At 51.6% G+C, this 26,235-nt stretch overlaps 1 pseudogene; it reads left to right on the forward strand.

Moving 5' to 3' along the window:
• LOC136993808 (olfactory receptor 6F1-like) overlaps positions 1-25,260 on the forward strand; it is a 44,956-nt pseudogene extending 19,696 nt beyond the window's left edge.
• Positions 25,261-26,235: the final 975 nt, after the last annotated feature.

Genomic DNA, 26,235 nt, shown 5'->3' on the forward strand with positions numbered 1-26,235 from the left:
ACGTAGCCATCCATGACAGCACTCCAGTCATGCGAGCTATCCCACCATGTCTCTGTAATGGCAATGAGATCATGGCCCTGCGACCGCACACACATCTCTAGTTCTTCCTGTTTGTTCCCCAAGCTGCGTGCATTGGTGTACAGGCATTTCAGGGAGGTGATCGAGCATGCAGATTTCCCAGGAGGGATACAAGAGGATCCTCCACAGGCACATCTCATGTGCACTTCCCTGGCTGCATTCACCTGCTGGAGGCATCCTGACTTGAGCAGTCTTTTGCCAACTACCCTGTCACTATAACTCTCCCCTTCCCCCATCTTTCCTAGTTTAAAGCCCTCCTTACCAGGTTGGCCAACCTGTTGGCAAAGACCTGTGTGCCCCGCCTTGTGAGGTGGATCCCATCTCTCGCCATCAGTTGTCGATCTTCAAACAGGGTCCCATGGTCGTAGAAACCAAAACCCTGTTGCCAACACCAGCGGCGCAGCCAGTCGTTAACCTGGAAAGTCCGTCTCCTCCTCCTCTCATCCATCCCCCTCACTGGCAGGATTGAGGAGAAGATGACCTGGGCTCCCAGACCCTTGACCACCATCCCCAGAGCTCTGAAATCCTGCTTGATGGTCTCCAGTTTGCCCTTGGTGTCATTGGTGCCCACATGGAAGAGCAGCAGTGGGTAATAGTCCGAAGCGTGGACAAGCCTTGGCAGTCTTTGCATGACATCTCTCACACGAGCCCCCGGCAGGCCACAAACCTCTCTAGACAAGGGGTCAGGTCTGCAGATAGATGCCTCCGTCCCCTGTAGCAGGGAGTCCCCCACAACAATCACCCGCCGCTTTTTCCGGGTGTTCCGGCAGGGCACAGGGTCTGTTGTCCCGGTTACTTCCCTGGCAGCCATGCCCATCTCCTCCTCATCCTGGAGGGCACTAAACCTGTTCTTCAGCTTCAGGTCTTCAGGAGGAGTAGGAGCCTTTCTCCTCCCACGAGCAGCGACCAGTTTCCAGCCTTCTTCTGTGATGTTATGATGTACCGTTTCACACGGCACAGAGCCCTCTGGCAACTCCACTGCTGCAGGGGGTTGGGACTCCTGGAGCTGTACAGTCTCCGAGAATACCCTGTCTATCTCTTGCTCTGCTTCTCGGATGCTGCGCAGCCTACTGACCTCCTCCCGTAACTCCCTTACCTGACGACACAACTCGTCAACAGCAGCACACCTCCTGCAGGAGAGCTGGCTGCCAGCCCAGGCCTCCTGGAGAGGCCCCAAGCACTCCCTGCAGCCTGAGACCTGTAGAGCTGCATCTACTGTCAGAGGGTCAGTCTGGGTCCAAGCCTCTGACGCAGCAACTCCAACAGTCACTGGGGAACGCGCTGTGCGGCGTGTCACGACCATACTTGAGGAAGTGTACACCACAGGGAACAGAAATGAAGGTCCCTTCGCGCGCCCTTCTGCGCAAACTGCTGCCTCTGTTCGCTGCGCTCTGGGAGCTGCGCTCTAGGCCTGGCTCTTATATAGGCCTCTCCCTAGCACTGACTCACAGGGTGCTTGACCGCCCAATCAAGGGCCACTGGGATCAAAGGCCCCAACCCCCTCTGGTCAGGGGCAACCCAGAGAGCTCGTTAGCAGCAGCCACTCCTAGCTGGAGCTTTTCCCACGAGCTTTTCCCAGGAGAAGTCAAGGCCTCCTGCAGTTGTCCTTGCCTAGCTTCCCCTTTCCTGTTCACAGCGATCACCTTCTAGGTCCTCGGGGGTCCTCAGAAAGCCCACAACTTCCACAAGATCCTCAAGTTCTAGTCAGAGCCCAACCACTGCTGCGCAAACTGCTGCGTCTGTTCGCTGCCTCTGTTAGCTGTGCCTGATAGGCCAGTGCTAGGTGCCTGGCTGCTGTTTGTGGTTGTGAGGTCACTTGTGGCTCAGTGCCTGATAGGCCATTGCTAGGCCCATGGCTGCTGTTTGTGGTTGTGAGGTCACTTGTGGCTCAGTGCCTGACAGGCCAGTGCTGGTCCTGTGGCTGCAGTTTGTGGTTGTGATGTCACTTTTGGCTGAGTGCCTGATAGGCCAGTGCTGGTGATGTGGCTGCAGTTTGTGGTTGTGATGTCACTTGTGGCTCAGTGCCTGACAGGGCAGTGCTGGTCACATGGCTGCAGTTTGTGTTTGTGATGTCACTTGTGTCTGAGTGCCTGATAGGCCAGTGCTGGTGATGTGGGTGCAGTTTGTGTTTGTGATGTCACTTGTGGCTCAGTGCCTGATAGGCCAGTGCTGGTCCTGTGGGTGCAGTTTGTGGTTGTGATGTCACTTGTGGCTCAGTGCCTGATAGGCCAGTGCTGGTCACATGGCTGCAGTTTGTGTTTGCGCGGTCACTTGTGGCTCAGTGCCTGATAGGCCAGTGCTAGGCCCATGGCTGCTCTTTTTGGTTGTGAGGTCACTTGTGGCTCAGTGCCTGATAGGCCAGTGCTAGGCCCATGGCTGCTGGTTGTGCTTGTGACGTCATTTGTGGCTCAGTGCCTGATAGGCCAGTGCTGGTTTTTGTCTGTTGTTTGTCGTTTTGAGGTCACTGGTGGCTCAGTGCCTGATAATCCAGTGCTAGGCCCATGGCTGCTGTTTGTGGTTGTGAGGTCACTGGTGCCTCATTACCTGATAAGCCAGTGCTAGGCCCATGGCTGCTGTTTGTGGTTGTGAGGTCACTGGTGCCTCAGTGCCCTATAGGCCAGGGCTAGTTGCATGGCTGCTGTTTGTGGTTGTGAGGTCACTTGTGCCTCAGTGCCTGATAAGCCAGTGCTAGGTGCATGGCTGCTGTTTGTGGTTGTGAGGTCACTTGTGGCTCAGTGCCTGATAGGCCAGTGCTAGTTGCATGGCTGCTGTTTGTGGTTGTGAGGTCACTTGTGGCTCAGTGCCTGATAGGCCAGTGCTAGGCCCATGGCTGCTGTTTGTGGTTGTGAGGTCACTTGTGTCTCAGTGCCTGATAGGCCAGTGCTAGGTGCTTGGCTGCTGTTTGTGGTTGTGAGGTCATTTGTGGCTCAGTGCCTGATAGGCCAGTGCTGGTTTTTGTCTGTTGTTTGTCATTTTGAGGTCACTGGTGGCTCAGTGCCTGATAGGCCAGTGCTAGGCCCATGGCTGCTTTTTGTGGTTGTGAGGTCTCTTGTGGCTCAGTGACTCATAGGCCAGTGCTAGGCCCATGGCTGCTGTTTCTGGTTGTGAGGTCACTGGTGCCTCATTACCTGATAAGCCAGTGCTAGGCCCATGGCTGCTGTTTGTGGTTGTGAGGTCACTGGTGCCTCAGTGCCCTATAGGCCAGGGCTAGTTGCATGGCTGCTGTTTGTGGTTGTGAGGTCACTTGTGGCTCAGTGCCTGATAGGCCAGTGCTAGGCCCATGGCTGCTGTTTGTGGTTGTGAGGTCACTTATGTGTCAGTGCCTGATAGGCCAGTGCTAGGCCCATGGCTGCTGTTTGTGGTTGTGATGTGACTTGTGGCTCAGTGCCTGATAGGCCAGTGCTAGGCCCGTGGCTGCTCTTTTTGGTTGTGAGGTCACTTGTGTCTCAGTGCCTGATAGGCCAGTGCTAGGCCCATGGCTGCTGTTTGTGGTTGTGAGGTCACTTGTGGCTCAGTGCCTGATAGGCCAGTGCTAGGCCCATGGCTGCTCTTTTTGGTTGTGAGGTCACTTGTGGCTCAGTGCCTGATAGGCCAGTGCTAGGCCCATGGCTGCTGGTTGTGCTTGTGACGTCATTTGTGGCTCAGTGCCTGATAGGCCAGTGCTGGTTTTTGTCTGTTGTTTGTCGTTTTGAGGTCACTGGTGGCTCAGTGCCTGATAATCCAGTGCTAGGCCCATGGCTGCTGTTTGTGGTTGTGAGGTCACTTGTGGCTCAGTGCCCTATAGGCCAGGGCTAGTTGCATGGCTGCTGTTTGTGGTTGTGAGGTCACTTGTGGCTCAGTGCCTGATAGGCCAGTGCTAGTTGCATGGCTGCTGTTTGTGGTTGTGATGTGACTTGTGGCTCAGTGGCTGATAGGCCAGTGCTAGGCCCATGGCTGCTGTTTGTGGTTGTGAGGTCACTTATGGCTCAGTGCCTGATAGGCCAGTGCTAGGCCCATGGCTGCTGTTTGTGGTTGTGAGGTCACTTGTGGCTCAGTGCCTGATAGGCCAGTGCTAGGCCCATGGCTGCTGGTTGTGCTTGTGACGTCATTTGTGGCTCAGTGCCTGATAGGCCAGTGCTGGTTTTTGTCTGTTGTTTGTCGTTTTGATGTCACTGGTGGCTCAGTGCCTGATAGGCCAGTGCTAGGCCAGTGCTGCTGTTTGTGGTTGTGAGGTCACTGGTGCCTCAGTGCCTGATAATCCAGTGCTAGGCCCATGGCTGCTGTTTGTGGTTGTGAGGTCACTGGTGGCTCAGTGCCTCATAGGCCAGTGCTAGGCCCATGGCTGCTGTTTGTGTTTGTGAGGTCACTTGTGTCTCAGTGCCTGCTAGGCCAGTGCTAGTTGCATGGCTGCTGTTTGTGGTTGTGAGGTCACTTGTGCCTCAGTGCCTGATAAGCCAGTGCTAGGTGCATGGCTGCTGTTTGTGGTTGTGAGGTCACTTGTGTCTCAGTGCCTGATAGGCCAGTTCTAGTCACGTGGCTGCAGTTTGTGGTTGTGAGGTCACTTGTGGCTCAGTGCCTGATAGGCCAGTGCTAGGCCCATGACTGCTGTTTGTGGTTGTGAGGTCACTTGTGGCTGAGTGCCTGATAGGGCAGCGCTGGTCATGTGGCTGCAGTTTGTGGTTGTGAGGTCACTTGTGGCTCAGTGCCTGATAGGCCAGTGCTGGTCATGTGGCTGCTGTTTGTGTTTGTGAGGTCACTTGTGCCTCAGTGCCTGATAGGCCAGTGCTGGTCATGTGGCTGCTTTTTGTGTTTGTGAGGTCACTTGTGGCTCAGTGCCTGATAGGCCAGTGCTGGTCCTTTGGGTGCAGTTTGTGTTTGTGAGGTCACTTGTGTGTCAGTGACTGATAGGCCGGTGGTAGGCCCATGGCTGCTGTTTGTGATTGTGATGTCACTTGTGGATCAGTGCCTGATAGGCCAGTGCTAGTTGCATGGCTGTGTTTGTGGTTGTGAGGTCACTTGTGTCTCAGTGCCTGACAGGCCAGTGCTAGGCCCATGGCTGCTGTTTGTGATTGTGATGTCACTTGTGTGTCAGTGCCTGATAGGCCAGTGCTAGTTGCATGGCTGCTGTTTGTGTTTGTGAGGTCACTTGTGGCTCAGTGCCTGATAGGCCAGTGCTAGTTGCATGGCTGCTGTTTGTGTTTGTGAGGTCACTTGTGTCTCATTGCCTGATAGGCCAGTGCTAGGCCCATGACTGCTGTTTGTGGTTGTGAGGTCACTTGTGGCTCAGTGCCTGATAGGCCTGTGCTGGGCATGTGGCTGCAGTTTGTGGTTGTGAGGTCACTTGTGTCTGAGTGCCTGATAGGCCAGTTCTAGTCACGTGGCTGCAGTTTGTGGTTGTGATGTCACTTGTGGCTCAGTGCCTGATAGGCCAGTGCTGGTCCTGTGGCTTCAGTTCGTGTTTGTGATGTCACTTGTGGCTGAGTGCCTGATAGGGCAGTACTGATCCTGTGGGTGCAGTTTGTGTTTGTGATGTCACTTGTGTCTCAGTGCCTGATAGGCCAGTTCTAGTCACGTGGGTGCAGTTTGTGTTTGTGAGGTCACTTGTGGCTCAGTGCCTGATAGGCCAGTTCTAGTCACGTGGCTGCTCTTTGTGGTTGTGAGGTCACTTGTGGCTCAGTGCCTGATAGGCCAGTGCTGGTCCTGTGGCTACAGTTTGTGTTTGTGATGTCACTTGTGTCTGAGTGCCTGATAGGCCAATGCTGGTGATGTGCCTGCAGTTTGTGGTTGTGAGGTCACTTGTGGCTCAGTGCCTGATAGGCCAGTGCTGGTGATGTGGCTGCAGTTTGTGTTTGTGATGTCACTTGTGTCTGAGTGCCTGATAGGCCAGTGCTGTTCATGTGGGTGCAGTTTGTGGTTGTGAGGTCACTTGTGGCTCAGTGCCTGATAGGCCAGTGCTGGTGATGTGGCTGCAGTTTGTGTTTGTGATGTCACTTGTGTCTGAGTGCCTGATAGGCCAGTGGTGGTCCTGTGGCTGCAGTTTGTGTTTGTGATGTCACTTGTGGCTCAGTGCCTGATAGGCCAGTGCTGGTGATGTGGCTGCAGTTTGTGTTTGTGATGTCACTTGTGCCTCACTGCCTGATAGGCCAGTGCTTGTGATTTGGCTGCAGTTTGTGGTTGTGAGGTCACTTGTGGCTCAGTGCCTGATAGGCCAGTTCTAGTTACGTGGGTGCAGTTTGTGGTTGTGATGTCACTTGTGGCTGAGTGCCTGATAGGCCAGTTCTAGTTACGTGGCTGCAGTTTGTGTTTGTGATGTCACTTGTGGCTCAGTGCCTGATAGGCCAGTGCTAGTTGTATGGCTGCTGTTTGTGGTTGTGAGGTCACTTGTGTCTGAGTGCCTGATAGGCCAGTGCTGGTGATGTGCCTGCAGTTTGTGGTTGTGAGGTCACTTGTGGCTCAATGCCTGATAGGCCAGTGCTGGTGATGTGGCTGCAGTTTGTGGTTGTGATGTCACTTGTGTCTGAGTGCCTGATAGGCCAGTGCTGGTCACATGGCTGCAGTTTGTGGTTGTGATGTCACTTGTGTCTGAGTGCCTGATAGGCCAGTGCTGGTCACATGGCTGCAGTTTGTGGTTGTGATGTCACTTGTGGCTCAGTGCCTGATAGGCCAGTGCTAGTTGCATGGCTGCTGTTTGTGTTTGTGAGGTCACTTGTGGCTCAGTGCCTGATAGGCCTGTGCTGGGCATGTGGCTGCAGTTTGTGGTTGTGATGTCACTTGTGTCTGAGTGCCTGATAGGCCAGTTCTAGTCACGTGGGTGCAGTTTGTTTTTGTGAGGTCACTTGTGTGTCAGTGCCTGATAGGCCAGTGCTGGTCCTGTGGCTGCAGTTTGTGGTTGTGAGGTCACTTGTGTGTCAGTGCCTGATAGGCCAGTGCTAGTTGCATGGCTGCTGTTTGTGTTTGTGAGGTCACTTGTGGCTCAGTGCCTGATAGGCCTGTGCTGGGCATGTGGCTGCAGTTTGTGGTTGTGATGTCACTTGTGGCTCAGTGCCTGATAGTCCAGTGCTGGTCCTGTGGCTGCAGTTGGTCGTTCTGATGTCACTTGTGGCTCAGTGCCTGATAGGCCAGTGCTGGTCACATGGCTGCATTTTGTGTTTGTGAGGTCACTTGTGTCTGAGTGCCTGATAGGCCAGTGCTGGTCCTGTGGGTGGAGTTTGTGTTTGTGATGTCACTTGTGGCTCAGTGCCTGATAGGCCAGTGCTAGTTGCATGGCTGCTGTTTGTGGTTGTGAGGTCACTTGTGGCTCAGTGCCTGATAGGCCAGTGCTGGTCCTGTGGCTGCAGTTTGTGGTTGTGAGGTCAGTTGTGTGTCAGTGCCTGATAGGCCAGTGCTAGTTGCATGGCTGCAGTTTGTGTTTGTGAGGTCACTTGTGTCTCAGTGCCTGATAGGCCAGTGCTGGTGATGTGGCTGCAGTTTGTGTTTGTGATGTCACTTGTGGCTCAGTGCCTGATAGGCCCGTGCTGGTCCTTTGGGTGCAGTTTGTGGTTGTGATGTCACTTGTGGCTCAGTGCCTGATAGGCCAGTGCTGGTCTGACGGGCGAGTGAAGAGTTAACAGGACTGAAGTTTGTCAATTGATACGCAGAAGAACTGATAGCACAAGAGCTGACGTGCACAAAGCTGCTGAACAGAGGACTTAACAGGACTAAAGTCGTCTACCAACCGATATGCGCAAGGATTGATATGTATAAGGCTGCGGAATGGCAGCATTAACAAGACTGAAGAAGTCTGCCACCTGGAATCTGCACGGACCCCCGGGGAGGGAAGAAGCAATACGGAGGTGTTGTGGTCTTGCCTCGCTAGCAGGGTCCTCCCAAGCAGACAAACAAACAGTCCTGCGATTGTGAAACTCGCAAAAGTCAGCAAAAGCAGTGTTTGCCCAGAGCCCCAGCCGTATAAAAAGAGACTTGGGAGCTAGGAGAGTTTGAGCAGGGACGGGAACGTGACCTGACCATCCTCTCCGGCTGGACCGTGAGTATCCCCCCCCTCCCCTTTTCCTGGGACGCTGGGTTAAGGTAACTCCTCGAGGTTGAGAGCCCTCTCACTAGGAGAGTGAACAAGAAAGCTTTCAAGTAGGGATAAGCAGTCCTTCCAATTAATAACGCAGTAATCGACGGTTTCAGGTTATCCTTTCTAAATTAGTAACTGATGGTTTTGTGTTATCCTTCCTAAATTAGTAATCGCATTATTTTAATGGATGTTACTAATCCAAGAGCTTGTGTGAGGAAATAAACATCTTTTTTATTATTATTATATTACTGTCTCAGTCGTTGCTATCGAACCTTCATAGCATGACAGCGTGACAGTTTTTCGCGTAGTCGGCAGGATAGGATAAGGATAGGATAGGATACAGACTTAGTGGATGCATAAGCTGGGGTAACCGGATAGAAATATTTTTGAACTATGTCGTTGCGCGAGTTATTGAGAAGGCACGGAAGCGGACCCTCAAGCCCTGGGATTGACTGGGCAAATGATAATTGGGAAAATGAAGCCTCTGTCGTGTGTAGGATAGAGGAAGTCAGAGGTAACCAAAGAGATGGGAAAGGAAAAGGTGGTATATGTGCCATCTTAGGGGCCTGTTTACTGGCGGCCCAACAAGCCAATCGGACCCATCAAAAAACTAAGGAACAGTTACAAGAAAAGGGGCAGGAGTGTGTAGATCTTGAAAGAAAATTGAAATTAGAGAAAGAGCGAAATCAGAAATTACAAAACAAGTTAGAACTCGTCCTTTCAACAGCAAGGAAGCCCCCCACAGCAGCTCAGATTAGAAAAATGTTGGTGGAGGACCCGGACGATTGGGATGGAGATATATGGGGAAACAGCAGTAGTTCAGAGGACGATGGTGATTTGTACCCTCCAGAACCCTCACCTCTGGATGTGCGGCCAGTTGTAAAAACCGAAACCGCGACAGGACCCCATGGGGGTAATGCTAGAACCACAGTTAGAACTACCCCTTACTCGGGAGACGAGATGGGAAAACTGCAAGAGAAATACTGCAGGCAACCTACAGAAACAGAAACTGAGTATTTGTGGCGGGTATCCTTAACAGGAGGTGATCGCATAATACTAAGTGAAGAGGAGGCATCAGGATATTGGGGACCAGGAGTTTTCCTGACGGGTAGAGTTGGGAATTGCTCCCTCACCTCCCGAGTAGCCTACTGGGCAGGGGGACAGGACCCGAGGAACAGAGGAGAACCTTTGAGAATAGGTATAAATACCCACAGTGAGCTTACAGAAGCCATACAAAAGGCGGCTTGCGTACAGCAGATATATGAAAGGGGAGCCTACGATGTCCCCATGCAAGCCCCGGTAAGCCCAAACAGCCTAACACCTTTAATACGGGGATTGCCTACAGTGTTAAAGCTGAAGCTACAAGCAATACGAGATCGCATTGTAGCTGCAGAGGCACACAATCATAATAACCTCAATGCCCCCCTCATGCCAATACCGACATGGGCGGATACCTTGTTAGAAGTGCATCGAACTGCGCAAGAGATGGGGATGGATACCAAACCACGGGAAAAGCGCATTAGACAGGCTACTGCCTCATATGCCCCGAGGAGAGGACATTCCCCCCCCAGGCGGCACAACAAGGAAATGGGAACTAAACAAGAAGACAGGGAGAAACGAAATAGATTGTGGCAACATGCCCTGGCATTAGGTGTTCCACGATCCATGCTACATAATCAGAAAACAGAGGACATAGAACAGATAGTGAGCAAGCTGGAACAAGCGAAAGGGGTGACTCTGCCATCCGCCCCACCTGGCTCACAAGATAGTAAACAAGAATCTAAACCTAGTAACCCTTTCTCGGAGTTACGAGAAGAGTTGCATGATCTAAAAAACTAGGTAGCGCTGGTCGAAAATCAGGCCAACTGACCCGAGTACTATCAATAGCGCAGTGGCCTGAAAGTTTAGAACCCCGGATTGTGATTCCGGTAGGACCTAGAAAACACAAAGTTTCTTTTTTAATTGATACTGGTGCACAGATAAGTGTTTTGGACAAACACACGGCCAATAGGTTAAATATCAAACCATCTAGACGATCAGTTTTTATAAAGGGAGTTGCAGGAATTGCTGAATCTTGTCCTTTGGCAAAACTTTGTGCCTGGCTCCCGGGAGACAAACGTCTTACCAAATTTGAGGTAGTAATAAACCCAAAGGGAAATGACAATATTTTAGGGTTTGATGTATTACGAGGAAGAAACTGGATACTCCCAAATGGTACCCGGTGGAGCTTTGGAACAGCTAACATCAAGCTTTTGCAAACCTCCCCCGCGCTGCCGCCTAGTGAGATAACTAATGTTAAACAATACCCTTTAGCATCTGCTGCACGATCCGGGATAAGCAAAGTCATTAGAGACCTAGAAGAGCAAGGGATTATAGAACGCACTCACTCCCCCTATAACTCTCCGGTGTGGCCTGTCAAAAAACCAAATGGAGAATGGCGATTAACAGTAGATTATCGCTGATTGAATGCTAATACCGCTCCCCTCACGGCTGCGGTCCCCAATATAGCGGAACTGGTGAGTCAGCTTAGGACTGCAGCCCACCCCTGGATGGCCACACTAGATGTAAAAGATATGTTCTTCATGGTCCTGCTAATAAAAGAAGATAAAGACAAATTTGCTTTCACCTGGGAAGGCATTCAATATACCTTCACTCGGCTGCCCCAGGGATACAAACACCACCCCCTGAAGGTATAGCCCAGAGACAAACAGTTCGTAAATGATATGCATATCTATCAGGAATCCAAGATAGCCTGGAAATAGAGGAGGGACCAGTAAAGATAACCAAATACCAATTACCCCTAACTAGCCTTGTACCAGAAACAGTACCAAGCTACCCAAGATCTCCCATTGCAGTAGCTGAACCACTCACTGAAAAGTCTGACCTAAATGGGGTATGGTTCACCGATGCCTCTTCACATAGGATAGCCACGGGGTGGCAATACAAAGCAGTTGCCTTAGAAATAAGCAGAGGCCATAAGGTATTACAGGAATGGTTCAGTGTATTACCGGTACCAAAGGAAATACAAAGTGATAATGGGACCCACTTTACAGCCCGCGTAGTACAGGACTGGGCGACACAAGAAGGGATTAGTTGGACGTTCCACACCCCCTACTATCCCCAAGCAAACGGGATGGTGGAAAGGGCCAATGGCTTACTTAAAAGATATGCTCAAGTAGAAAAAGCGAGTTGGGACCTACGCATTAACCATGCTGTGCATCTACTTAATAATCGATGGGGAACATTTGGTAGTCCCAGAACCCAGGCCTTTTGCCCTATCAATACGGGCGTCGTTAAGGATAATCCTGACATTGATCCTGCACGTGGTAAACCAGGACAGCCTGTGATGGTAAAACTACCACAAATTGGAGTAGTCCCGTTAACATTGTCTAAACCCCGAGGACCCCTTGCATGGGAAGCACTTGATGCCACAGAAAAAAATCATCAAATCAGTTCTCGGTGGATAATTCCTGATTATTAACCACTTATTCCGAGGCACCCTGCCTCGAGGAAAACCTAAATGTGTTCTCTTACAGGATACCATGTGGAGACTTGTGTTCCTACTCCAGACGGCCCTGGTGACAACATTGATCTCAAACCCATGGGGCAGCAATGTCAATATTTGGGAAAAGTTAGCTAGGGAAATACTAAATACCACTCACTTTTGTCTAGAAGGAGGAACTTCGGCGGCCCAAATTTACACCACTTGCACTACTGGGTTCCCTATACCCCTAGAGACAGTGCAAAACAAGGCAATACTAGCAAATTTCAAAGTAACTAATACGTTTAATCAGATGTATTGATGGGGTTCTGCCACAACACAGTATAACAAAGCAATGATAGAAATTAAGGTGAAAGGAATGTTTCCTGCAGTTGAGTGTGCTGTGATGGTAAATTGTGCCAGCAAAACCCGACTGTGCCACAATTTTACGGAAGATGGGCCTCCTCTTAAATGTAATCAAACAACCAATGTAACCTTTAACTATGCACATATTGTGCTCCCTACAGGAATGTTTTGGCTATGCGGGGTAAAAGCTTACTCCTACATTCCAGCCAATGCTACTGGTGGCCCCTGTACCATAGGTCGCTTGAGCATCTATATGCCAAGCAAACAAGAGATAAAGGAAATAGCTGGGAATCAAACACGAAAGAGGAGGGAGGCCTCATCCCTCAACCCTGAATGTAATTCAGAAGTAATCTTATTCTCAGCATCACAAATCTCAGCTGCAGCATTCCTTACACCTGGGGTGGGAGTTGCTATGAACTATCAAGCTATAAAAAAGATTGCATGTTCTTTAGCTAAAACTATCAACACCACTTCTGCTGCCTTATCAGCAATGCTTAGAGATGTGCAAGCCTTGCGTGCCGGTGTATTAGAAAACAGAGCGGCAGTTGACTATCTTCTTTTACGACACAACCATGGATGCGAAGAATTCAAAGGCATGTGCTGCTTCAACCTGAGTGACCATTCGACCCTGATTGAAGGGGAGATCACAAACCTTAAACACCTAGCTTTGGACATTAAACAGCATAATGATAACGGGTTCAATAGGCTGCAAAAATTGTTCCAAAATTTCGGACTGTCTGTATCAGCTTGGCTCACGTCGGGCTTACAAACTGTCATAATAATTGTACTCATGATAATCATTATATGTATTGCTTTTGTCTGCTTGAAAGCTTTAATATTACGCACAATCTTTGCTAAGGTAAATGCTTTAAACACAGGCTACTTGCCTTTGCAACAAGATCAAACCCATGATTGTCCTTGAGGGGCAAAAAAGGGGGGGGTGTACGGCTGTGACTCTGGTCACGGGGTGGACTGACGGGCGAGTGAAGAGTTAACAGGACTGAAGTTTGTCAATTGATACGCAGAAGAACTGATAGCACAAGAGCTGACGTGCACAAAGCTGCTGAACAGAGGACTTAACAGGACTAAAGTCGTCTACCAACCGATATGCGCAAGGATTGATATGTATAAGGCTGCGGAATGGCAGCATTAACAAGACTGAAGAAGTCTGCCACCTGGAATCTGCACGGACCCCCGGGGAGGGAAGAAGCAATACGGAGGTGTTGTGGTCTTGCCTCGCTAGCAGGGTCCTCCCAAGCAGACAAACAAACAGTCCTGCGATTGTGAAACTCGCAAAAGTCAGCAAAAGCAGTGTTTGCCCAGAGCCCCAGCCGTATAAAAAGAGACTTGGGAGCTAGGAGAGTTTGAGCAGGGACGGGAACGTGACCTGACCATCCTCTCCGGCTGGACCGTGAGTATCCCCCCCCTCCCCTTTTCCTGGGACGCTGGGTTAAGGTAACTCCTCGAGGTTGAGAGCCCTCTCACTAGGAGAGTGAACAAGAAAGCTTTCAAGTAGGGATAAGCAGTCCTTCCAATTAATAACGCAGTAATCGACGGTTTCAGGTTATCCTTTCTAAATTAGTAACTGATGGTTTTGTGTTATCCTTCCTAAATTAGTAATCGCATTATTTTAATGGATGTTACTAATCCAAGAACTTGTGTGAGGAAATAAACATCTTTTTTATTATTATTATATTACTGTCTCAGTCGTTGCTATCGAACCTTCATAGCATGACAGCGTGACATGGTCCTGTGGCTGCAGTTTGTGGTTGTGAGGTCACTTGTGTCTCAGTGCCTGATAGTCCAGTGCTGGTCCTGTGGCTGCAGTTGGTCGTTCTGATGTCACTTGTGGCTCAGTGCCTGATAGGCCAGTGCTGGTCACATGGCTGCAGTTTGTGTTTGTGATGTCACTTGTGGCTGAGTGCCTGATAGGCCAGTGCTGGTGATGTGGCTGCAGTTTGTGTTTGTGATGTCACTTGTGGCTGAGTCACTGTTAGGCCAGTGCTGGTGATGAGGCTGCAGTTTGTGGTTGCGAGGTCACTTGTGGCTCAGTGCCTGATAGGCCAGTGCTGGTGATGTGGCTGCAGTTTGTGTTTGTGAGGTCACTTGTGGCTCAGTGCCTGATAGGCCAGTGCTCGTCCTGTTGCTGCAGTTTGTGGTTCTGGTGTCACTTGTGGCTCAGTGGCTGATAGGCCAGTTCTAGTCACGTGGCTGCAGTTTGTGGTTGTGATGTCACTTGTGGCTCAGTGCCTGATAGGCCAGTGCTAGGCCCATGACTGCTGTTTGTGGTTGTGAGGTCACTTGTGGCTGAGTGCCTGATAGGCTAGTGCTGGTCCTGTGGCTGCAGTTTGTGTTTGTGATGTCACTTGTGGCTGAGTGCCTGATAGGGCAGTACTAATCCTGTGGGTGCAGTTTGTGGTTGTGATGTCACTTGTGTCTCAGTGCCTGATAGGCCAGTTCTAGTCACGTGGGTGCAGTTTGTGTTTGTGAGGTCACTTGTGGCTCAGTGCCTGATAGGCCCGTGCTGGTCCTTTGGGTGCAGTTTGTGGTTGTGATGTCACTTGTGGCTCAGTGCCTGATAGGCCAGTGCTGGTGATGTGGCTGCAGTTTGTGGTTGTGATGTCACTTGTGTCTGAGTGCCTGATAGGCCAGTGCTGGTCACATGGCTGCAGTTTGTGTTTGTGATGTCACTTGTGGCTCAGTGCCTCATAGGCCAGTTATAGTCACGTGGCTGCAGTTTGTGGTTGTGAGGTCACTTGTGGCTGAGTGCCTGATAGGCCAGTGCTAGTTGCATGGCTGCTGTTTGTGGTTGTGAGGTCACTTTTGGCTCAGTGCCTGATAGGCCCGTGCTGGTGATGTGGCTGCAGTTTGTGGTTGTGAGGTCACTTGTGGCTCAATGCCTGATAGGCCAGTGCTGGTCCTTTGGGTGCAGTTTGTGTTTGTGATGTCACTTGTGGCTCAGTGCCTGATAGGCCAGTGCTGGTGATGTGGCTGCAGTTTGTGTTTGTGATGTTACTTGTGTCTCAGTGCCTGATAGGCCAGTGCTAGTTGCATGGCTGCTGTTTGTGTTTGTGATGTCACTTGTGGCTCAGTGCCTGATAGGCACGTGCTGGTCACATGGCTGCAGTTTGTGTTTGTGATGTCACTTGTGGCTTAATGCCTGATAGGCCAGTGCTGGTGATGTGGCTGCATTTTCTGTTTGTGATGTCACTTGTGGCTGAGTCCCTGTTAGGCCAGTGCTGGTGATGTGGCTGCAGTTTGTGGTTGTGTTGTCACTTGTGGCTCAGTGCCTGATAGGCCAGTGCTGGTGATGTGGCTGCAGTTTGTGTTTGTGTTGTCACTTGTGGCTCAGTGCCTGATAGGCCAGTGCTGGTGATGTGGCTGCAGTTTGTGTTTGTGATGTCACTTGTGTCTGAGTGCCTGATAGGCCAGTTCCAGTCACGTGGGTGCAGTTTGTGTTTGTGATGTCAGTTGTGTGTCAGTGCCTTATAGGCCAGTGCTGGTCCTGTGGCTGCAGTTTGTGGTTGTGATGTCACTTGTGTCTGAGTGCCTGATAGGCCAGTGCTGGTGATGTGCCTCTAGTTTGTGTTTGTGATGTCACTTGTGTCTCAGTGCCTGATAGGCCTGTGCTGGGCATGTGGCTGCAGTTTCTGGTTGTGATGTCACTTGTGTCTGAGTGCCTGATAGGCCAGTTCCAGTCACGTGGGTGCAGTTTGTGTTTGTGATGTCAGTTGTGTGTCAGTGCCTTATAGGCCAGTGCTGGTCCTGTGGCTGCAGTTTGTGGTTGTGATGTCACTTGTGTCTGAGTACCTGATAGGCCAGTGCTGGTGATGTGCCTCTAGTTTGTGTTTGTGATGTCACTTGTGTCTCAGTGCCTGATAGGCCAGTGCTGGTGATGTGGGTGCAGTTTGTGGTTGCGAGGTGACTTGTGGCTCAGTGCCTCATAGGCCAGTTCTAGTCACGTGGGTGCAGTTTGTGTTTGTGAGGTCACTTGTGGCTCAGTGCCTGATAGGCCTGTGCTGGTCATGTGTCTGCAGTTTGTGGTTGTGATGTCACTTGTGGCTCAGTGCCTGATAGGCCAGTGCTGGTGATGTGGCTGCAGTTTGTGTTTGTGATGTCACTTGTGGCTCAGTGCCTGATAGGCCAGTGCTGATCATGTAGCTGCAGTTTGTGTTTGTGAGGTCACTTGTGGCTCAGTGCCTCATAGGCTAGTGCTGGGCATGTGGCTGCAGTTTGTGTTTGTGAGGTCACTTGTGGCTCAGTGCCTGATAGGCCAGTGCTAGGCCCATGGCTGCTGTTTGTGGTTGTGAGGTCACTTGTGGCTCAATGCCTGATAGGCCAGTGCTGGTGATGTGGCTGCAGTTTGTGGTTGTGAGGTCACTTGTGGCTCAGTGCCTGATAAGCCAGTGGTGGTCCTGTGGCTGCAGTTTGTGTTTGTGAGATCACTTGTGGCTCAGTACCTGATAGGCACGTGCTGGTCACATGGCTGCAGTTTGTGTTTGTGATGTCACTTGTGTCTCAGTGCCTGATAGGCCTGTGCTGGGCATGTGGCTGCAGTTTGTGTTTGTGAGGTCACTTGTGGCTCAGTGCCTGATAGGCCAGTGCTAGGCCCATGGCTGCTGTTTGTGTTTGTGATGTCACTTGTGGCTGAGTGCCTGACAGGCCAGTGCTGGTGATGTGGCTGCAGTTTGTTTTTGTGATGTCACTTGTGGCTCAGTGCCTGATAGGCCTGTGCTGGGCATGTGGCTGCAGTTTCTGGTTGTGATGTCACTTGTGTCTGAGTGCCTGATAGGCCAGTTCTAGTCACGTGGGTGCAGTTTGTGTTTGTGATGTCACTTGTGTGTCAGTGCCTGATAGGCCAGTGCTAGGCCCATGGCTGCTTTTTGTGGTTGTGAGGTCACTTGTGGCTCAGTGCCTGATAGGCCAGCGGTGGTGATGTGGCTGCAGTTTGTGTTTGTGATGTCACTTGTGGCTTAGTGCCTGATAGGCCAGTGCTGGTGATGTGGGTGCAGTTTGTGTTTGTGATGTCACTTGTGGCTGAGTCCCTGTTAGGCCAGTGCTGGTGATGTGGCTGCAGTTTGTGGTTGCGAGGTCACTTGTGGCTCAGTGCCTGATAGGCCAGTGCTAGGTGCTTGGCTGCTCTTTGTGGTTGTGATGTCACTTGTGGCTCAGTGCCTGATAGGCCAGTGCTAGGCCCATGGCTGTTGTTTGTGGTTTTGAGGTCAGTGGTGTCTCAGTGCCTGATAGGCCAGTGCTAGGCCCATGGCTGCTGTTTGTGGTTGTGAGGTCACTTGTGGCTCAGTGCTTGATAGGCCAGTGCTGGTCCTGTGCCTGCAGTTTGTGGTTGTGAGGTCAGTTGTGTGTCAGTGCCTGATAGGCCTGTGCTGGGTATGTGGCTGCAGTTTGTGGTTGTGATGTCACTTGTGTCTCAGTGCCTGATAGGCCAGTTCTAGTCACGTGGGTGCAGTTTGTGGTTGTGAGGTCACTTGTGTCTGAGTGCCTGATAGGCCAGTGCTGTTCATGTGGGTGCAGTTTGTGTTTATGATGTCACTTGTGGCTCAGTGCCTGATAGGCCAGTACTGGTGATGTGGCTGCAGTTTGTGTTTGTGAGGTCACTTGTGGCTCAGTGCCTGATAGGCCAGTGCTCGTCCTGTTGCTGCAGTTTGTGGTTCTGGTGTCACTTGTGGCTCAGTGGCTGATAGGCCAGTTCTAGTCACGTGGCTGCAGTTTGTGGTTGTGATGTCACTTGTGGCTCAGTGCCTGATAGGCCAGTGCTAGGCCCATGACTGCTGTTTGTGGTTGTGAGGTCACTTGTGTGTCAGTGCCTGATAGGCCAGTGCTGGTGATGTGGCTGCAGTTTGTGTTTGTGAGGTCACTTGTGGCTCACTAGCTGATAGGCCAGTGCTGGTCCTGTGGCTACAGTTTGTGTTTGTGATGTCACTTGTGGCTCAATGCCTGATAGGCCAGTGCTGGTGATGTGGCTGCAGTTTGTGGTTGCGAGGTCACTTGTGGCTGAGTGCCGGATAGGCCAGTGCTGGTCCTGTGGCTGCAGTTTGTGTTTGTGAGGTCACTTGTGGCTCAGTGCCTGATAGGCCAGTGCTGGTCATGATGGTGCAGTTTGTGGTTGTGATGTCACTTGTGGCTCAGTGCCTGATAGGCCAGTGGTGGTCCTGTGGCTGCAGTTTGTGTTTGTGAGATCACTTGTGGCTCAGTGCCTGATAGGCCAGTTCTAGTCACGTGGGTGGAGTTTGTGTTTGTGATGTCACTTGTGTCTGAGTGCCTGATAGGGCAGTGCTTGTCCTGTGGCTGCAGTTTGTGTTTGTGATGTCACTTGTGGCTCAGTGCCTGATAGGCCAGTGCTGGTGATGTGGCTGCAGTTTGTGGTTGTGATGTCACTTGTGTCTGAGTGCCTGATAGGCCAGTGCTGGTCCTGTGGCTGCAGTTTGTGTTTGTGAGGTCACTTGTGGCTCAGTGCCTGATAGGCCAGTGCTGAGTATGTGGCTGCAGTTTGTGTTTGTGAGGTCACTTGTGGCTCAGTGCCTGATAGGGCAGTGCTGGTCATGTGGCTGCAGTTTGTGTTTGTGAGGTCACTTGTGGCTCAGTGCCTGATAGGCTAGTGCTGGGCATGTGGCTGCAGTTTGTGGTTGTGAGGTCACTTGTGGCTCAGTGCTTGATAGGCCAGTGCTGGTGATGTGGCTGCAGTTTGTGGTTGTGAGGTCAGTTGTGTGTCAGTGCCTGATAGGCCTGTGCTGGGTATGTGGCTGCAGTTTGTGGTTGTGATGTCACTTGTGTCTGAGTGCCTGATAGGCCAGTGCTGGTCTTGTGGCTGCAGTTTGTGTTTGTGATGTCACTTGTGTCTCAGTGCCTGATAGGCCCGTGCTGGTCACATGGCTGCAGTTTGTGTTTGTGATGTCACTTGTGGCTCAGTGCCTGATAGGCCAGTGCTGAGTATGTGGCTGCAGTTTGTGTTTGTGAGGTCACTTGTGGCTCAGTGCCTGATAGGGCAGTGCTGGTCATGTGGCTGCAGTTTGTGTTTGTGAGGTCACTTGTGGCTCAGTGCCTGATAGGCTAGTGCTGGGCATGTGGCTGCAGTTTGTGTTTGTGAGGTCACTTGTGGCTCAGTGCTTGATAGGCCAGTGCTGGTGATGTGGCTGCAGTTTGTGGTTGTGAGGTCAGTTGTGTGTCAGTGCCTGATAGGCCTGTGCTGGGTATGTGGCTGCAGTTTGTGGTTGTGATGTCACTTGTGTCTGAGTGCCTGATAGGCCAGTGCTGGTCCTGTGGCTGCAGTTTGTGTTTGTGATGTCACTTGTGTCTCAGTGCCTGATAGGCCCGTGCTGGTCACATGGCTGCAGTTTGTGTTTGTGAGGTCACTTGTGGCTCAGTGCCTGATAGGCCAGTGCTGGTCCTGTGGCTGCAGTTTGTGGTTGTGATGTCACTTGTGACTGAGTGCCTGATAGGCCAGTGCTGGTCACATGGCTGCAGTTTGTGTTTGTGATGTCACTTGTGACTGAGTGCCTGATAGGCCAGTGCTGGTCACATGGCTGCAGTTTGTGTTTGTGATGTCACTTGTGTCTGAGTGCCTGATAGGCTAGTGCTGGGCATGTGGCTGCAGTTTGTGTTTGTGATGTCACTTGTGGCTGAGTCCCTGTTAGGGCAGTGCTGGTGATGTGGCTGCAGTTTGTGGTTGTGAGGTCAGTTGTGGCTCAGTGCCTGTTAGGCCAGTGCTAGGCCCATGGCTGCTGTTTGTGGTTATGAGGTCACTTGTGGCTCAGTGCTTGATAGGCCAGTGCTGGTCCTGTTGCTGCAGTTTGTGGTTGTGATGTCACTTGTGTCTGAGTGCCTGATAGGCCAGTTCTAGTCACGTGGGTGCAGTTTGTGGTTGTGATGTCACTTGTGGCTCAGTGCCTGATAGGCCAGTGCTAGGCCCATGGCTGCTTTTTGTGGTTGTGAGGTCACTTGTGGCTCAGTGCCTGATAGGCCAGTGGTGGTCCTGTGGCTGCAGTTTGTGTTTGTGATGTCACTTGTGGCTGAGTGCCTGATAGGCCAGTGCTGGTGATGTGGCTGCAGTTTGTTTTTGTGATGTCACTTGTGGCTCAGTGCCTGATAGGCCAGTGCTGGTCCTGTGGGTGCAGTTTGTGGTTGTGAGGTCACTTGTGGCTCAGTGCCTGATAGGCCCGTGCTAGTGATGTGGGTGCAGTTTTTTGTTGTGATGTCACTTGTGGCTCAGTGCCTGATAGGCCAGTGCTGGTGATGTCGGTGCAGTTTGTGGTTGTGAGGTCACTTGTGTCTCAGTGCCTGATAGGCCAGTGCTAGGCCCATGGCTGCTGTTTGTGTTTGTGATGTCACTTGTGGCTCAGTGCCTGATAGGGCAGTGCTGGTCCTGTGGCTGCAGTTTGTGGTCGTGAGGTCACTTGTGGCTCAGTGGCGGATAGGCCAGTGCTGGTGATGTGGCTACAGTTTGTGTTTGTGATGTCACTTGTGTCTCAGTGCCTGATAGGCTAGTGCTGGTCACATGGCTGCAGTTTGTGTTTGTGATGTGACTTGTGACTCAGTGCCTGATAGGTCCGTGCTGGTCACATGGCTGCAGTTTGTGTTTGTGATGTCACTTGCGTCTGAGTGCCTGATAGGCTAGTGCTGGTGATGTGGCTGCAGTTTGTGTTTGTGAGGTCACTTGTGGCTCAGTGCCTGATAGGCCAGTGCTAGGCCCATGGCTGCTGTTTGTGGTTGTGAGGTCACTTGTGGCTCAGTGCTTGATAGGCCAGTGCTGGTGATGTGGCTGCAGTTTGTGGTTGTGAGGTCAGTTGTGTGTCAGTGCCTGATAGGCCTGTGCTGGGTATGTGGCTGCAGTTTGTGGTTGTGATGTCACTTGTGTCTCAGTGCCTGATAAGCCAGTTCTAGTCACGTGGGTGCAGTTTGTGGTTGTGATGTCACTTGTGGCTCAGTGCCTGATAGGCCAGTGCTAGGCCCATGGCTGCTCTTTTTGGTTGTGATGTCACTTGTGTCTGAGTGCCTGATAGGCCAGTGCTGGTGATGTGGCTGCAGTTTGTGGTTGTGATGTCACTTGTGTCTGAGTGCCTGATAGGCCAGTGCTGGTCACATGGCTGCAGTTTGTGTTTGTGATGTCACTTGTGGCTCAGTGCCTCATAGGCCAGTTCTAGTCACGTGGCTGCAGTTTGTGGTTGTGAGGTCACTTGTGGCTCAGTGCCTGATAGGCCAGTGCTGGTCACATGGCTGCAGTTTGTGTTTGTGATGTCACTTGTGGCTCAGTGCCTCATAGGCCAGTTCTAGTCACGTGGCTGCAGTTTGTGGTTGTGAGGTCACTTGTGGCTCAGTGCCTGATAGGCCAGTGCTAGTTGCATGGCTGCTGTTTATGGTTGTGAGGTCACTTTTGGCTCAGTGCCTGATAGGCCAGTGCTGGTGATGTGGCTGCAGTTTGTGGTTGTGATGTCACTTGTGGCTGAGTGCCTGATAGGCCAGTGCTGGTCACATGGCTGCAGTTTGTGTTTGTGATGTCACTTGTGGCTCAGTGCCTGATAGGCCTGTGCTGGGCATGTGGCTGCAGTTTGTGTTTGTGATGTCACTTGTGTCTCAGTGCCTGATAGGCCAGTGCTGGTCCTGTGGCTGCAGTTTGTGGTTGTGATGTCACTTGTGGCTCAGTGCCTCATAGGCCAGTGCTAGGCCCATGGCTGCTGTTTGTGTTTGTGATGTCACTTGTGTGTCAGTGCCTGATAGGCTAGTTCTAGTCACGTGGGTGCAGTTTGTGTTTGTGATGTCACTTGTGGCTCAGTGCCTGATAGGCCAGTGCTGGTCCTGTGGCTGCAGTTTGTGGTTGTGAGGTCACTTGTGGCTCAGTGCCTGATAGGCCAGTGCTAGGCCCATGGCTGCTGTTTGTGGTTGTGAGGTCCCTTGTGCCTCAGTGCCTGATAGGCCAGTGCTAGTTGCATGGCTGCTGTTTGTGGTTGTGAGGTTACTTGTTGCTCAGTGCCTGATAGGCCAGTGCCTACTGAGCCACAAGTGACCTCACGACCACAAACTGCAGCCACATGACCAGCACTGGCCTATCAGGCACTGAGCCACAAGTGACCTCACAAACACAAACTGCAGCCACATGACCAGCACTGCCTTATCAGGCACTCAGCCACAAGTCACCTCACAACCACAAACAGCAGCCATGGGCCTAGCACTGGCCTATCAGGCACTGAGACACAAGTGACCTCACAACCACAAACTGCAGCCATGCAACTAGCACTGGCCTATCAGGCTCTGAGCCACAAGTGACCTCACAACCACAAACTGCAGCCATGCAACTAGCACTGGCCTATCAGGCACTGACACACAAGTGACCTCACGACCACAAACAGAAGCCACATGACCAGCACTGGAATATCAGGCAGTGAGCCACAAGAAACCATGAAACCACAAACTGCAGCCACGTGATCAGCACTAGCCTATCAGGCACTGAGCCGCAAGTGACCTCACAACCACAAACAGCAGCCATGGGCCTAGCACTGGCCTATCAGGCACTGAGACACAAGTGACCTCACAACCACAAACAGCAGCCATGGGCATATCACTGGCCTATCAGGCACTGAGCCACAAGTGACCTCACAACCAAAAACTGCAGCTACATGATCAGCACTGGCCTATCAGGCACTGAGACACAAGTGACCTCACAACCACAAACTGTAGCCACATGACTAGAACTGGCCTATCAGCCACTGAGCTACAAGTGACACCAGAACCACAAACTGCAGCAACAAGACGAGCACTGGCCTATCAGGCACTGAGCCACAGGTGTCCTCACAACCACAAACTGCAGCCATGCAACTAGCACTGGCCTATCAGGCACTGACACACAAGTGACCTCACAACCACAAACTGCAGCCATGCAACTAGCACTGGCCTATCAGGCTCTGAGCCACAAGTGACCTCACAACCACAAACTGCAGCCACATGATCAGCACTGGCCTATCAGGCACTGAGCCACAAGTGACCTCACGACCACAAACTGCAGACACATGACCAGCACTGGCCTATCAGGCACTGATGCTGAACTGACCTCACAGGCAACCATGAAGCCATATAGCTGCTCCTCGCCTGTTAGTGACTGAGGCACTATTGACCTAAACCAGCACAAACAGCAGCAACGTGCATGCTGATCACCAGTCACATACTGATGCACAACTGACTACAAAAGCACAAACAGCAGCTATTGTCCTGCTCCCAATTATGAGCTACTGAGACACAAGGGACCTCACCATCATCACCAATGCTATGGACATGCTGCTGCCCTACCAGCTGCAGAGGCACAACTCATCCCACGAGCACAGATGGCATCGACGTGCCTGCTGCTGCCCTATCTGGGACCGAGTCACAAGGGATCTCAAAAGTGCAAACCTTCACAGAGGAGAAGCTCACCTGGGACACTCGCACGTCCCTCGATTACACTGTTATCACTCCATACAGAACAGTCTTCTGCAAATGGCTTTCATCTCCTGGCAAGACTCTCTCCAGCTCATGCAACAGCTCCACTCTGTCACCCTGGGGACAAACAACAAAAGGGAACAATTGGTCTTGCTTTTCCTTTATTATCTTCAAGTCCGAGCCGTGCGTAACACCACAAGGTGGCCAAGGCACTCTAGGCTCACACGGCCTCTGCAAATGAGCAGCACAAGATCAGGCACAGAGCTGCCTCCTTGGGTGATGCTGCTCTTTTCAGAGGGAAGGATCCTGCTTGCTTTGGGCACAGCACGCTGCTGCTTTCCACATCCATCCCCTCACGAACATCCAGCTAGGGATGGGCAGATGGGGGGTTTCTGTAGTAATACAAAAGATACAGATAAAAGGCAGAAACATTTGAGGGTCCTGAAGGCCTCCCGAGCCCAAGGTAACCTCGCTTCCCTTCCTTTACTTGGACAAGGAGCACCAGGAAAAGGAAAAAGGGGGCAGAGGCTTTGACATGAGGCCCAAGCAATGAGACAGCCCCACACTGGACAGCTGCTGAAATGACAGCTCTCCTGGCTGCGCAGCCTCTGCAGCACCAGTCCAGGCTCCACAGCTGGCTTCACAGAGCACTGAGGGCTGGGGGCCACGGGCAACCTGGCCCACGGCACATCTTCACCCCTCCAAAAGCCAGCAGCCCAAGAGCTCTGAGACTTCCTCAGGTCAAGCCACAGAGGCTTTGGGGCACTCACACAAACGCACTCAGGACATGCTGGCATCTATTATAAGGGTCTTGGACTCATCCTATATGGCACCACAATCTTCAAGGAAAAGGAGGGGGCACAATAGCATTTGCTGAGCGGGATGGCAGTAACAGCAATTGTGGGACATGGAATGTGCAGCACAGCAGAGGTACCAGGAGCTGAACCCACAACCCAAGTCACCCAGGCAAGCCAGGTGCATTCATGGAAGCCTTCACATCCATACGTAGCCTCTTCTCAGTCACTTGCAGCTGCTTTCACAGAGGGCTCATGTTGTTGGCCAAGACATTGACAGGCACAGGGACACACCCTGGCATCCTGCCTCCATCCTCAGGGGCTCTAGCACTGCACTGGGAACCTCATGAGTGGAGCAACCTAGAAAGAAAGAAAGAATCAGAGTGTTACTGTCAGTTCTGCTGGCCTTACATAGTCACAACAGTCAGGGGCAAATGTCTCCCCTCTATGCTGAGCTGTATTTGTGAGAGCACAGCCAGCAGGGACACTGAGATGTTCTACCCCTCTTTTTGGCACAGCTGAGACCATGTCTGTGTACCGGGTCCCGTTTGGGCTCTCCAGTTCCGCAGGGACACCAAGATGGTGAGGGGCTGGAGAGGCTGCGAGAGCTGGGTTTGTTCAGCCTGGAAAAGAGAAAGCCAAGGAGGATCTTCATACTGTGCACAGCTACCTTATGCAGGGTACAAAGAAGACAGAGCTGGATTTTCTTGGAGGTGCACACTAAGAGCATGAGAGGCAACGGGGACAAACTGGACAATGGGAAATGCTTCTTAGATGTTAAGAAGAAACCTTTTTCTCCATGAGGGTGGCTCAACTGCGGCACAGGGATCCAGAGAGGTTCTCAGATCTCCAGCCTTGAAGATAATCCAAACTTCACTGGAAAAGGCCCCAAGATACCTCCTCTACTGCCACCTGCCTTGAGCAGGGTGTTGGAGCCCTACCTCCAGATGTCTCCCCCATTGCAGCCTCAAGGAATCTGCTATTCTGAGACTCTTGACAAAGGCACCAGCAGCTTTGGAGATGCCGCCTCCACCACTGACCAAGGACAGGCATCTCAGAACCACCCATCGCCCTGAGAGGCCTGACTTCTTGTGAGGTGGCATCTCCCCTGTCTGCAAGGGTCTGCGTAGGCGCAAAGTGCAGAAATGGCTCTGACTGCTCTGATTAACTACCCATCTCTCTGAAGGATCAGAATGGATTAGGGCACAGGGCATCTCGCACTGGAACACGCCGCTACCCCTGCACATCACAGAGGCTTCGCAGCCAACATGCACCTCTGCATCAGTGACACAGAGGCCACAGCACCACACATGGCACCAGACAGGGCACCCCCAAGCACCCCACAACACACAAAGCCCAACTCTACAGACCTTCCATTCCCTTCTAGTCCTCCAAGGCCTTGCAACAGGCACTGCCTCTAAACAGCCACTCACAGCTCGGGGCCTGCTCACTTCCCACCTCCAGGAAGCAGACAAGAAGTGCTCTCACAGAGGCTGATCAGGCCAGCTCTTGCCTCTTGCTTGTGCCTCAACTTCTCTGAACAAGAAATCTCTTTGAAAATGTGGACCATACCTTTTTTTTTGGGGGGGGGGGGCATTCCTTCTGTCTCCTCCAACAGCCTTTGCATCCATTCTACAATGACTGCATATGTGGACAGAAAATCAGAGACCTCTAACGTGTTATGGTTCCAAACGTGTCATCAAAGCAGGTGGACACCTCAAAGACAGAGACAGCATTCAGATCTTGCAGGAAAATCTCACAAGCTCCCTGTTCTTTTGACAGGGGCACTTTCTAAAGCACACACAGAATAAGAGATTACTAACACCACTGCTCACACCAGCACTACATTCATTTAGCAGCCTCAAAAGCCTAGCTGGACTCCCTAGATGACCGGGACGAGGCTGAAAGCTTCTACTTAGCAACAAGTGGAAAGGCAAACTCCATCTCCATGTTCACCACAGAACATCATCCACATTTGAAATGTAGCAGTACTAACTCATGAAGATGGAGTGGAACAAAATGTGTGTCAGATGATGGGGAATATCTACTTC

Source organism: Apteryx mantelli, chromosome 20 (genome assembly GCF_036417845.1).
Source record: "Apteryx mantelli isolate bAptMan1 chromosome 20, bAptMan1.hap1, whole genome shotgun sequence".
In the NCBI taxonomy this organism is placed as follows: domain Eukaryota; kingdom Metazoa; phylum Chordata; class Aves; order Apterygiformes; family Apterygidae; genus Apteryx; species Apteryx mantelli.